This window comes from Camelina sativa, chromosome 5 (assembly GCF_030686135.1).
Source record: "Camelina sativa cultivar CO46 ecotype springtype chromosome 5, ASM3068613v1".
Lineage (NCBI taxonomy): Eukaryota > Viridiplantae > Streptophyta > Magnoliopsida > Brassicales > Brassicaceae > Camelina > Camelina sativa.
In genome coordinates this window covers 16,850,611-16,864,889 of record NC_141884.1, presented here as the reverse complement: position 1 = coordinate 16,864,889, position 14,279 = coordinate 16,850,611, and the positions used below count along the sequence as shown (strand labels likewise).

The 14,279-nt window shown below is 37.3% G+C and overlaps 1 pseudogene; it reads left to right on the top strand.

Moving 5' to 3' along the window:
- Positions 1-8,610: 8,610 nt before the first annotated feature.
- On the top strand, positions 8,611-9,292 carry LOC104789606 (uncharacterized; annotated as a pseudogene).
- Positions 9,293-14,279: the final 4,987 nt, after the last annotated feature.

Sequence of the window (14,279 nt, the reverse complement as noted above, 5' to 3'; positions counted from 1 at the left end):
CACACAACTTACATATGTGTTTTACTTCAGAATATGGTTAAGACTTAAGACCAAAGACCAAATTATACTGATTAATATATGGCAAACTTGTACACAATGTAAGAAGAGGCATACATATACAAAGAAAGACTGTTTGGTAGATCATAAAAGCAAGCATTAATTCATTCAAGTAGAAGAGGGTTGCTAAACGTTTTCATCCAAATCCATATTGAGCAAAAAGTATCAGGATCTACTACCACAACATTGAAACCGTTCTTCAACAAACTGGCACGAACATCAAAGAACTTGGTGCCTTGTCCAAAATTTTTGTTACTTGAGATTACCACCGAATTTCCTGTCTTGCCATGAAAGGTTATATATTTAAATTTTATATATATAGAAGAGGGTTGAAGTAAAAGAAATTCACCTTTGGTAGCGCAATCTCGAGATAGATACCATAGAGCATCTCCAATGGTAAACACCCAAAAAGAGGGACTATCTATATTTATAATTAGAAAAATGTAAACTCAAGAATTTACTGAGAATATTTGTGAATTTTTTTTTTTATATATATAGTCCAATGGTAAAATATTTGTGAGAAGCTAAAAATTTAAATTTTTGAAAACTTGTGAAAAATGTTTTGGTTACAACTCTAAAACTTGACGCATACTCTAATAAAATCTGAGTCATCCTCTTGGTTGTAAACCCTCAACATACATGCTTGGTTTCATATGAAAGAAACACTTTTGAAGCTCTCTCGTCGCCTAAACCCAGAACAACATATGAAAACTCAAAATCGATTCAACAGATGCCTATGCTAACTGCATCACCAATGCTTGCAAGAATAGAAGGAAGAAGAGTGCTTACTGTTTGAGAACGAGCCTGAGCAAGAGCACGAGCCTTGCTTCAGCACTGTCGATGGTAAGTGATGAGCTCTGCATATTAACGTGTACGAACAAAACTTGCTAGTGAATGATCCCTGCATATTAACCATCCAAATCTTAAGTTAGTAAATGATGAGCTAAATAACCAATTAAACATGTTTGAATTGTAGTAAAACAAATGAATATTGTACTAACCAAATTATCACTGTTATTTCGTGATTACCCTTTTGTGATATCACCAGTCCTAACTTCACGTTGATATCACGTTGAGGGCACGAGCCTTGCTTCAGCACAGAAGAATCTCAGGCTATGTCACAGACGCTTGACTTCACGTTGTTCGGAATCCATTCCACAAAGTAGGAAGAGTTTTCGTTCTGGACGTTCATCATCTGCTCGTTCACTTCTTTTGTGCTCATTTTGCCACGGAACATGGCCGAGGCAGTTAGGTACCGCCCGTGACGAGGGTATGCTGCACACATCATGTTCTTTGAATCCCACATCTGTTGGGTGAGCTCAGGGACAGTGAGAGCGCGTTACTGCTGCGATCCACGGGAGGTGAGAAGGGCAAAACTAACCATGAAAAAGTGGAGACGAGGGAAAGGGATGAGGTTCACTGCGAGCTTCCTCAGATCAGAGTTGAGCTGACCCGGGAACCTAAAAGCTAAGACAGCATGTAACCCCACTCATGGTTCCAGAGATCAGATGATTCAGATCACCACAAATGAAGGTAGTGCCTAGACAAAGTAAGAAATCAGTGTGTTTACCTCCAGCTCAGAATGCAAATGGCTGAAAGATCCATCCATCAGCTTGTAGAACCTGAAGGAATATGTCAATCTGCATAGAGGAAACAATCCATCAAGAAGCAAGCAAGAGAAAAGAGAAAAATACAAACTTTGACTACAAGTTCGTCAAGGAAACCTGAGAATGAGGCAACAATTCGGTTAATATGCAAGCTTCCATTGTCTGAACAATACCAAACAAGCATATACATACCAATGCGTCGTTCTTTTTTTTGGAGGCTCTTGTTTTGAATCTGAGAAGGCTCAGAGAAACAATTAAACAAACAGAAATAAAGCCAATACACCAAATTCAGGTGAATACAAATCAAAGCAGCAATCACTTGATAGGTTGGAAAAAAAGAAAGTAAATTCAAGTACCTCTCTTGGACTATAAACAGCTGCAATTACTTTGGTAAATTATCATCAGGTGGAGTGATGCAATTACACATGTGGGGCTGCGTGTAAAAAGAAGAAACTGACATGTAAATGCTCGCGCTCAGGGAAATAAACATTCAAGGTTTGACCATATAGATCATTCCAAATAGTTTCTTATATAACTTATAAGACAAGATGACTTGTTTTGATGATGTTGAAGATATTAGTGATATGCTAGTGTGTGTCTGAGAGCCCAATATGAATTTTGTGTGAACACTCTAGTTTAGAGGAAATGAAAACATAACAGTGAGTTGAGTCTAGCAGCCCGGATAAACAAATCATCAAAAGATTAAATTTTTTTTTTTTTTTTTAATTCTTCTTATTAAGTGCACACACACCGGATTTAATTAGAAATCTAATTAGTGCAGATTTTATCAAACAAAGAGTTTTGTTATCATGATATTCAGTGAGTCTTAACCATATAAGGTACCATAGCAATGACCGTAATCATATCAGGTACCACCATACCTCCATCGCAAACAAAACCTCCATTCAACGAAACCATGAGATGACATTTACATGTCGCCTTCTTCTTTTTCCACTCAGCCCCACAGGTGTAACAGAATTCATGCTTGCAACGATTGTGAGGACCAAAACAACAAATTAATCTCACTAAGTATCTAGCATACACTTTGCGAAAAAAAAAAAAAAAAAACCCACGAGAGACACTACATCAGCAGGTAGGTCATGTGCTTGCACCCTTCAACACGCTCCATTGTGGTCAAATACTTTTCGCATTTCCTCCACCCTAGTCTCTTGGCTGCAGCTTCAAAAAGCATTGGTCTTAACAAATGCATCACAACTCATTAAGAGGGGGTATTGAACTTGTATTTTAAGAGATTTAGTGGGATTTGAATATTTTAGGATTCTACAAGATTTGATTGAGGTTTTAGAAGATTCTTGGTTATTTGTTAGAATTTTTACATATTTCTTTTAAAATACTTTGTGACTTGGAGGGATTTCATTATTAGATTTCGGGAGATTTTAGGATATTTTATAACAAAAAAAAAAGTGAATGATGGAGGTGTTGTCTTTTTTACGCATTGCTCTAGTAGCAGACCGTTTGCTATCTTCTCTGCAACATTCTCTATGACTCTGTCCGTCCCTCTCTCTTTCTATTTCATCTGTTCCCTTTGTTTTATACTTGGATTAGGCAAAGCTGGAGGAGAAACAATTGCAGAGATGGTTAAAGCATACGGAGAAAAACGAGATTTCTTGGTTAAAAGCTTAGGTGATTTCGAAGGTGTTAAGATCTCAGGTACTTCTCCTTCTATGTTCGAAGCTATTACTACCTCATTTATTCATCTTTTTTTATTATTATTGGCATTGTTTACTTGCAGGGACCTTTTTATCTCTTTATTGACTTCAGTGCTTACTATGAATCAGAAGGTGAAGGTTTTGGTTTGATCAGTGACTCGTCGTCTCTTGCATTATACTTTCTTGACAAGTTTCAGGTAAGCTCCTTATCCTCAAGAAGTACAAAACAGATCTTGAACTTTGGTCTTAAGAAAGATTTTGATTTGATATGTTTTGTTTTGTTTTAACATGTTCGTTTTTTGTGCTCTCCGTCTAACCCGTCTCTCTCTCTCTCTCTCTCTCTCTCTCTCTTTCTCTCTGTCTCTTCATTCAACTTAATATAAGGAATGTTTGTATTATATTTCTCATGAGAGTAGCAACAATCGTTTATATACTAGAACAGAGGAACCTAGGGTTAAGTATTTACAAAGAGATCCCTAAACTTATATACATCTTCTCTTGTACTCTAATACGCCCCCTCAAGATGGAGGAAGCTTGGTGACGCCAATCTTGATACATGCACGTTGAAACTGCGTCCTTGACAAAGGTTTGGTAAGTGTATCAGCCAGCTGATCATTTGTAGAAACATGAGAGACACGGAGCTGGTTGGATTGAATCTGATCCCTAACAAAGTGGTAGTCGATTGCGATATGCTTCATACGGGAATGAAACATAGGGTTCGCACATAGATATGTAGCTCCAATGTTATCACAGTAAACTACCGGAGCTTGTGGGAGACGTATGCGCAACTCAGTGAGGAGGGAGCATAGCCAGCGGACCTCAGTGGCAGTGTTGGCCACAGCCCGGTATTCAGCTTCGGTTGAAGAGCGAGCCACTCCTTTCTGCTTCTTTGAAGACCAAGAGATAGGATTGCGACCATTGTAGATAAGATACCCATTCGTGGAGACATAATCATCCATATCTCCTGCCTAATCCGCATCAGAGTAACCATGAAGAAGGATAGGAGAGTTACCATGAAGATAGATACCATGTGTTGGTGTTCCAGCAAGGTAACGTAGAACCCGTTTCACCGCTTGCCAGTGATCGGTAGTGGGGCGATGCATGAATTGAGAGAGTCGATTGACGGCGTATGAAATATCTGGACGAGTGAAGGATAAATATTGAAGACTTCCAACAACAGTTCTATATTGTGATGCATCATCAAGAGGAGTTCCCGTCGTGAGTGTGAGTTTCGGAGATGCCGGTAACGGTGTGGGAACTGGTTTCGATTGGTGCATATTATTCTTGTGAAGGAGGTCCATTATGTACTTACGTTGCATGAGATGAAGACCTTGGGATGTCCTTGAAACTTCAATACCAAGAAAATAATGCAGATCCGTTGGGTCCTTGATAGAGAAGCGTTGAGAGAAAGCAGAGAGGACAGCAGCAACAACAGAAGAGTTATTACCAGTAACGATGATATCATCGACATAGACAAGCACATAGGTGATGTTTGAGCCAGAACCATGAATAAATAGAGACGCATCAGCAAGGGAATTAGTGAAGCCTGTGTCAAGTAAGTGTTGTTTGAGAGCCATATACCATGAGCGTGGGGCTTGCTTGAGTCCGTAGATAGGTTTGCAGAGACGGCAAACATGATGAGGTATATCCTTGTCAACAAAGCCTGGTGGTTGAGACATGTAGACTTCCTCAGTGAGATCACCTTGTAGGAAGGCATTGTTGACATCTAACTGTTTGAGTGGCCAAGACTTTTTAACAGCAACATCAAGAACGAGACGAAGCGTTGTCGATTTGATAACGGGGCTGAAGGTCTCCGCATAGTCTTTTCCATATTGTTGATGAAAGCCCTTTGCAACCAAGCGTGCTTTGTAACGATCAAGTACACCATTGGCAAAGAATTTTGTAGTAAACTCCCACTTACATCCAACAATATTTTGGTCAGCATTAGGAGGAACCAAGTTCCAAGTATGATTCACATTCAAAGCGTCGTATTCGCGAGAACAAGCAGGACTCCAGTTTGGATCTTTTAAGGCCTGGGTAATGGTGGTCGGTTCCTTCGGTTGTGTAGGAGAAGCAATGACTTGAAGAGAGAGTTTGGTGATTGGTTTGGTGATGTTATTTTTGGCTCTAGTTTGCATTTTGTGGGTATTTTGCCGTGGCTCAACAAGTTGATTTTGGATCTGTGGTTGTACAGGACAAGCTTGGCGTGGTGGGGGTCGTATTTGTGGTTGTGGCTGAGTTGTGGGACGCAACTCATTTTCAGGTTGAGCAGTAGGCTCAGTAGAAGAAGGGTGTGGCTGAGATGTGGGACGCATCTCATTTTCATGGGGAGCAGTAGGCTCCGAGCAAGAGAGAGAGGAAGAAGAAGAGGAGTTACGAGACGATACCTGAGACGGCGGTGAGACGGAGTGGTGAAGGTTCGAGTCCGGGGATCCCAAGGTCGTAGTCGGAGAAGATGATGCCGAGACAGGGGTAGCAATGTTGTTGGGCTATGTTGGGTTTGAGTTGTCTCGTTGGTTGTTTAAGTGATTATGGGCCTGAGAGGAATTGGAAGGCCCAATAAGAGGCTGGTCCACTTGGTGAGTGCAACGGTGATACGTAAAACGGTAATCACGTGTGTTGAGCGGAGGTGAGGTGGTAGGGGTCAGCGAAGGTAGAAGAGGTTGCTATGATGATGCCACCGGAGGTAGAGGGATCATAACCGGCGACAAAACCGGAGTGGAAGCGACGGTGGTTGTTGTGTCCGGTGATTGTCGGAGATCACGAAAGGGAAATATATCCTCAATAAACTGAACGTGGCGAGAGGTATATACTCGACCTGTGGAGGGATGAAGGCAGTAATATACACTCTGGGTCAAGGAGTATCCAAGGAATACACATCGTTGTGAGCGATCATCAAGTTTGTGTTGTGTGTAAGGTCGTAACCAAGGGAAGCAGAGGCAACCAAAAATCCTTAGTTTATCATAGTTTGGTGATGCATTGAAGAGCTGTTGGAATGGAGACCGCATGGAGAGAACAGGAGTGGGCATTCTGTTGATTAAGAACACAGCGGTTGCAAGCGCATATGGCCAATATTCTGTAGGAATAGAGGCTGTCGACATTAGTGTCATCCCGGTTTCAACAATGTGACGATGCTTCCGCTCCGATAAGCCGTTGTGTTCAGGAGTATGAGGGGGTGAGGTGAGATGTGATATGCTGTGTGTGGACAAGAAATTCCTTAGTGCCACGAACTCGCCCCCATTATCCGTGAACAAGTGACCAATGCGTGTTTGAAAGCGGTTCTCAACAAGGGCCGTATATGTGATAAAAATTTCTTTGACATCCGATTTTCTTTTGAGAGGGTATAACCATGTATATCGAGTGAAATGATCAATAAGAACCAGATAGTATTTATAGTTTTGGTGAGAAAGAATTGGTGAAGTCCAAACATCGGAGAAAATATATTCAAGGGGTCGAGTGGAGACAATGGTGGAGTGAGTGAAAGGAAGTTTGTGACTTTTATTAATGAGACATTCAGAGCAACATAAATGTTTTTGAGAGGAAGAAGCAATAGGAAGTGAAAAAGAGGAAATAATAGCATTTAAAATGGTAGAGGACGGATGGCCGAGACGTGAGTGCCAAGAGACAAGACTTGGTCGTGGACCAGCAGCAGACAGAAACGCAACAGCATTGGGACTTATCATCGGCCACTGATAGAGCTCATTAGCAGTCCGACCTTGGAGTAATGGGACCCCCGTACTGAGATCCTTCACCTGAAAGAAGGCAGGAAAGAAATGCACCGAGACTTGATTAGCATTGCACAAACGATATACGGAGATAAGATTTTTGTGTATATTAGGAACACAAAGTATTTTATCTAATTTGAGAGTGCGAGTTTGAGTTGGAAGTAGCGGTAAACCCGTATGAGTATGGGCAGTGTGGAGCCATCAGCTATGGTGAGATCATCACCACCATTGTATGGTTGATGGATGGTAAGATTGTTGAGATCAGAGGTGATGTGGTGAGTGGCACCACTATCCAAGATTGCTGGCGAGGACATGTTAGCCACCATGTTTGCGCGTGGCTGCCAAGGAGTGAATGGGCTGTTGTTGCGTGGAGTAGAGGCTTGAATGGAGTGGAGTTGTGGACAACGGCGGGCACTGTGTCCCTGTGTGTGACAGATTTGGCACTGGCCGAGATAGGGCCTGAATGAGCGAGTGGTGTTGTTGTTGTTGTTACCTTGCCGATTGTTATTGTTGTTGTTGTTGTTGTGGTTGTTGTTGGTGGAGCGGAAAGATGACGACGAGGAACGAGTGTTGTTGCGAGAGTTGTTGTTGTGAGTATTGTTGTTGTTATAGTCACCTCTACGGTGGTACTGAACAGCATTAGCAGAGGTCAAAAATGGGGTAGTGGTGGAAGCAGCACGGAGAGTGACTTCGCCATTGCGGAGACGTTCATGAACTTCGGTTATGGTGGGGGGAGAATCTTTGCTTTCAATCTGATCAATCACCGGTTTGTAATCTTCAGGAAGACCAGCGAGAATCTTCTCAATTTGATCTTCATGGTCCATCGGTTTCCCAAGTATAGCAAGCTCATCAAAGCGGACAGTTAGACCATGAACATATTCATCTATTGATTTGTTACCTTTTGTCCAGACCTTGATCTGATCTTTGATTTGTTTAAAATGACTGCGGCTAGCTTTGGCGAACGTATCAGAAAGAGTTGCCCATGCATCAGCAGTAGTGGTAGCACGAGACACCAACGGTTGAACAGCAGTAGCCATAGCACCCAAGAGAGCACTAAAGAGGAGACGATCTTGACGCTTCCAGATCGTGAAATCAGGATTTGGTGTAGTTGTGTCATTCACCGTGACAGTGGGAGGAGGAGGTTTTGTAGATCCATCAAGATAACCAGAGAGCTCGTAGCCATCAATCAAGGCATGGATTTGGAGACTCCACATGAGATAGTTGGTATCATTAAGCTTAGTGACGTTGGCAGTGTTGACGTTGAAGAGTGTGTTTGTGTTGTTGGTGAAGATAACTTCACCAGTCGAAGGTGAGTTTGTAGTGGAGGCGGCCATTGAAGCAGAGAGCGACGAGATTTAGAAAAATTTTAGGGTTGATCGAAGCTCTGATACCATATAAGGAATGTTTGTATTATATTTCTCATGAGAGTAGCTACAATCGTTTATATACTAGAACAGAGGAACCTAGGATTAAGTATTTACAAAGAGATCCCTAAACTTATATACATCTTCTCTTGTACTCTAATACTTAATTCCTCCAATCAGTTTTTTTTTTCTTTTTGTTTTTGTTGGTGCTAGTATGAGGAAACTATGTCCAAATTACAACCTCGAAGACGGGTTAGAAACCGTCCTCGAGGTTCCAGTGCCTGAGGAGTTGTTTGCTGCGTCCAAGACAAAACCAGGATGGAACCAAATGAAGTCTTACTGGTCAAAACCTACCGCGACAGCCACAAACATGACAAGACTCTTTGGTGGTCGAAACGCAGAGATCCAGCTCCTTCTTGGAGTTGTTGGAGCTCCTTTGATCCCTCTCCCCGTTCAGCCTGACCACCATAACGATTACGAGAACCCCATCCACAAAGACATCAAAGATCAACCTCTCGTAAGTGACTTTTATCAAGTTGCGTTATCTTTTGCTATTATGTATTTCCAGACGAAAGCACTATCTAGATCGTATTTTTTTTACTCACATTCATTTTTTTGTATTGGAAATATGCAGGAGATGTCGATGGCACAATACATAGTGAAGCAATACATAGCGGCGGTAGGAGGCAATCGGGCGTTAAACGCGGTAGAGAGCATGTGCGCGATGGGAAAAGTAAGGATGACGACATCAGAGTTTTGCACAGGAGAAGGAAGCTTGAACAGCAAGGAGTATAAAGAGCGGAGGAGGAGAAGTGGGAGGCTTTGTGTTGTGGCAGAAGGGAATAGAGAAGTGGGAGGCTTTGTGTTGACGAGGTGAGATTGTTTCCGTTTCAATTTTGATTTGCCAGGAAATACAATTTTCTTCTTCTTATGAAATCCTGTAAAATTCTACCTCAAATGGTATGATTTTGAGAGAGAATATTTTCAACTAAAAAACAAATCAAAATCTCCTAGAATCATTCAAAGTAGTAGTTTTTTAAAAAATTGTGATATTTTGAATAACAGTAGATTTCAAGTAAGTTTTACAAATCCTTGATTTAATAACAAGGGATTGTAAATTATTTCAAATGATTTTGCATAAATCTAAGTTGAATAACATAGGATTTTAAAAGATTTTTAAAAATCATCAATTGAATAACAAGTGATTTTAAAAATACCTTAAAATCTTCTAAAATTCCAAGTTCAATACCCCCCTCTAAGGCTATTTGTAAAATGTTTTGTGTGTGGCTCATAATACAACTATATTTAAGATAAATAGGAAAGTTTAATAAGTTTGTTCTTGATTATTTACGCTAAATTAACTTTTCTCTTCTTTTTGATAAAAGGCTTTATTTAAAGGGAAAAAAACTAGATTGACCCAAATTAAGAGATTAATTGCTAAACTAACTCATAAAATTTGAGGGTTAGATGAGTTATTTTCTTACCTAAAATACCCTTTTTTGTTTTGTTAGGAAAAAATATAAAGTCAAATTTACCCTCCCAGAATTTTTTTAGAAAATAAAAATATTTTCAAAAGTCTGCCAGACTAGTTGTGACAGATTTATTTGTGTGCGACAGATTTGTTTTTGCACAACCGATTTATTTTTGCATGACAGATTTTTTATGACAGACTTATTTTGGACGACATATTTTTTTAACTACAGTTACGATAGATTTATTATCGAGGACAGATTTATTTTTTACGATAGACTTATTTATAAAGTCACCACAGACTTTCATAATTTATGAAAGATTTTATATAATATCTAGCAGATTTATTTTTATAGTTATTTCAGATTTATTTTTTGAATAAGCATCTGTCGTAACATGACAGATATTTTTACAGAAAAATAATTACTAGGTTGACTTCTAGTGATAACAGATTTGTTTTAGGTTAAGACAGATTTTTTAATTTAACCAAAAATCTGTCGTTTGATAACAGATTTATCAATGTTTTTCAAAAATTGCTAAAATGACATATGTGAATACCATATGTTATGGCAGATTTGTTTAGGTTATGATAGTTTTTTTGTTTGCTTCCAAAAATTTGGTGTTTGATAACAGATTTATTAGATGTATAAATATAAATATAATGATAACAGATTTATTTTATACATTTAATTTTTTCTAAATCATATTAAAAAAATTAACATCATATTTTATATATTATATTATATTTTAATAAATCTTATTTTAAATACATATATATATATATTATTTTTAGTTGTAATTTCATACATTATATTTTTTTCTAAAACTTATTAAACTATATACTTTTAAAATTCATATTTTTTAACAATTTTTTGAATATTATTTTTGTACATTTCATTATATACATAATATTTTTATAAAAAAATTGAATATTATTTTTGTACATTAGATTTTTATAAATTATATTTATTAAATAAAAAATTTTAAAAATTTTATATTTTTCATTAGTCATATTTTAAAATCAAAAATTTAAACACTAGTATAACTTTTTGGTTTTTCGTTTTTTCAAAAAAAAAATGTGGGTTTTTTTATATATATATATATATTACGGGACAAACAATGTTTTTTTTTCTTTGGACTGTAAAAACGGTTTAGTCGTGTATGAGCATTGACTTTTGTTTTCCTTTTTATTTATTTTTATTTTTTTATTTCAATTTTTTGTTTGTTAAGTAATCTGGGGCTTTTGGTAATTTAATCAAAATATTGTGTCATACTAGTAATGACCTACGAGAGGGAGTCAATTAGGTAATTTTTCTCCAAATTTGAGTTAATCTAGTCTATTTTCACTTATTTAAAAAGTCTTTCTTACAATTCTATTTTTATAAAAGAAAAAGAAAGAAAAATTATACCATATATTTTTATTACTTTTTACCATCAAACAGACTACAAAAAAATATAAAGTATCAAAATATCTTAACTGTTGGATAAATTTATTAATAAACTCTTTATCTCTTTGAGAAAACACACAACTACAAATATAATGATCAGTAGTAATGAAAACATGACACTAATGTGAACATAATTTGAACAGTCTCAAACAACTATTTTTCTGGTGTATCAATTTTAATATTTGTATTGGATATTCCTTTTTCGTTTACATAAAAATCCAAAAAATGTTGATGTGAATTGAAAGTTCACCTATTAAAATAATTAAATAAAAAAATGTTTTCAATCATTCAAATTATATTAAATTTATTAAAACCTGAATCATTTTCTTGTTAAGTATTTTATATATTTGTTTTCCTTATTTTTAGTTAGACTAACCATTATTCAAATTACTTAGTTTATTGAGATTATAGACAAAATGTTAAAAAGGATACGCTTTGACATCAGTGACGAACATGTTGGGTTTGGACAGTAGACCCTATCCAAAACATCGATCTTGTTTACCTCCTCGCGTATGATCATACTAGTAACTAGATTAGGATCCACGGTACACCACATGACAAATTATTTATAACTAAAATATTTTTTATAAATTGTATTTGTTGGTTAAATATGTTATAATTGTATAATAATTGTTAATTTTATAGTTTAAAGTTTAAACCATATAATACTGCAATACAATTTATTTTTTCATAATATTTATTAATCAATTTAATTAGATATGTGTATTCTCGGATACCGATAGTGTTAACAAAATAATGAAATAATGTTTTACCCGTTTAACACCAAATTAATGATATTCTAAATTTATACAAATATCGACAAAATCCGTCCCGCTATATAACTCTTTTCCGAGATATTTTAACTCGCACTATATAATCTTAATTTTTAATATTTATTGTTTTGTATTATAAATATTAGATTGAGTTGATATGTTATTTATTAGGTTGTAACCAATTACATTTTATAAGATTGGCACTTCTTATAAATTTTAAATATTTATAATACTTGGAGTTCTTAAAATGGTTGAGTATTTCTCATATTTGAAGTTTCGTAAAAATTTAAATATATTATTAATATTTTAAAGATATTTTAACTTTTTAAAAAAATTGAAATATTTATAATATTTAAACTTCTTATAAAATTTAAATATTTATAATATTTGAAACTTCATAAACGTTTAAATATTATTAATATTTTTAACATTTTCTAAATTTTAACTTTCTAAAAAATATAAATATTTATACTTTTTATAAAATATAAATAAAATATAACCGGAAAATATTATAAATATTTAACTTTTTAAAAAATCTTAAAAGAAAGAACCGGAATAAATGTAACACCCGCGAACCGATTTCTGGTTATTGGGAAGGGGTGTCGATCGACACCAAGGAGAGTGTCGATCGACACCATCATTTTTTGGTTCGACCAGGTTTGTTTGAATTGCCGTTTTGGTTTGGTTTGGTTCAATTGAAGTTCCTAACCGACGTATACAAGGGAAAAGTCGACCTAGGGTCGTGGAGGAGAGTGTTTGGTCGCCGTTTGCAGAAGAAAAGAGAGAAAAGAGAGAGTTTGTGTTCTTGAGAGATTTTGGCTTGTTCTAAGCTGTTTTGGTGAGATCTGTTCCTGTGGAGTGGAGATCTTGTGCTAGGAACAAAGGAGAAGGCTTCTAAGGGTTGGATTCGTGGTTGTTGAGTAAAAATCTTCCTGCAAAAGAGGTGAGTGCATGACCATGGCTTATCTAAGCCTGAGAATCCTTTGTTTGCTTGATTTGTTGTGTTTTGTGGTGTTGTTCTTGCTTGTGGTGGTTGTGTTATGGTTATTATAGGTTCCTGAAGCTTTTGGGTGAGTTTGGGACGGATTGGAGATGATTGGAAATGGAGATACGACGATCGGCTTCAAGCAGAACGTGTCTGCGGGGTCGGTGTCGGTCGACACCATGTTTGGGCCAGTGTCGATCGACACCACTCTGGTGTCGGTCGACACCAACTTGTGTGTTGCGATTATTTTTTCCTGGTTTGTTGTGTTTATTTGTTGTTTGCTAAACATTGGAATCTCAGTTGCTTGTGTGTATAGCCCAGTAGATGGGAGGATTGCCTCACTAAGTATTTGTGATAATACTTACGCATCTCAATTTGTTTGTGGTGTGCAGGTATGTGATGTGGAATCATGGCGATGAGGAGGAGGATGATCTAGGCTCTCGGTTGTGTGTTGTTGGACTTGGTTATATTGTTTATCTTGGAACCTTGGATAGAGTTATGCTAGGTTGATGGATATAATGCTTAGGAATGTTATTGCATTGATTATGTGTTGGTTCTGTATGTATGGTATGTTTCCGCTGTGCATATTGGTTGTTATTGGTTTAATGAGGAATTGTGGTTTGGGTGGTTTAATTAAGTAGTATGGGATGCTTAATTATGTTTTGTATTTATTTAAAAAATAGAAAACGGGTCAGGTCGTTTCAATTTGGTATCAGAGCCTTTACGGTTCTAGGATGGTTAAGTAGATGGTTAGAGCGGTTAGGAATTTAATTGGGTGAATTATTTTCCTGTTGTTTGATATATGATGTTGTGTGAGGAAATTGATTATGAGTAGTTAGTCAATTTTTTTGTGGTATGGAGTCCTAGTATCATCCTCTTCGAGCCTTCAATGAGATTTCACGGTAAGATGTGTGTCGTTTTGAATTGTGTACTTAGCTTTCTGTTCTGGGTAGTAAAGATGGTTAAGGGTGGAGCTGTTGCTGGTCGTGGACACGAACGTGGTCGGGGACGCGGTCGTGGTCGTGGTAGGGGCAGAGTCCCAACAGTGAGTGAGTCTGTTGAGCAGAGTGTGATAGCTGGGGGTGTCGGCGAGTCGCAGGACTTCCAGAAGGGGTCCATGAGTGTGGCCGGTGGTGGTACTGATAGGACCGTAGGCGCTGAGGGGGTTGGTGCGGGCGGT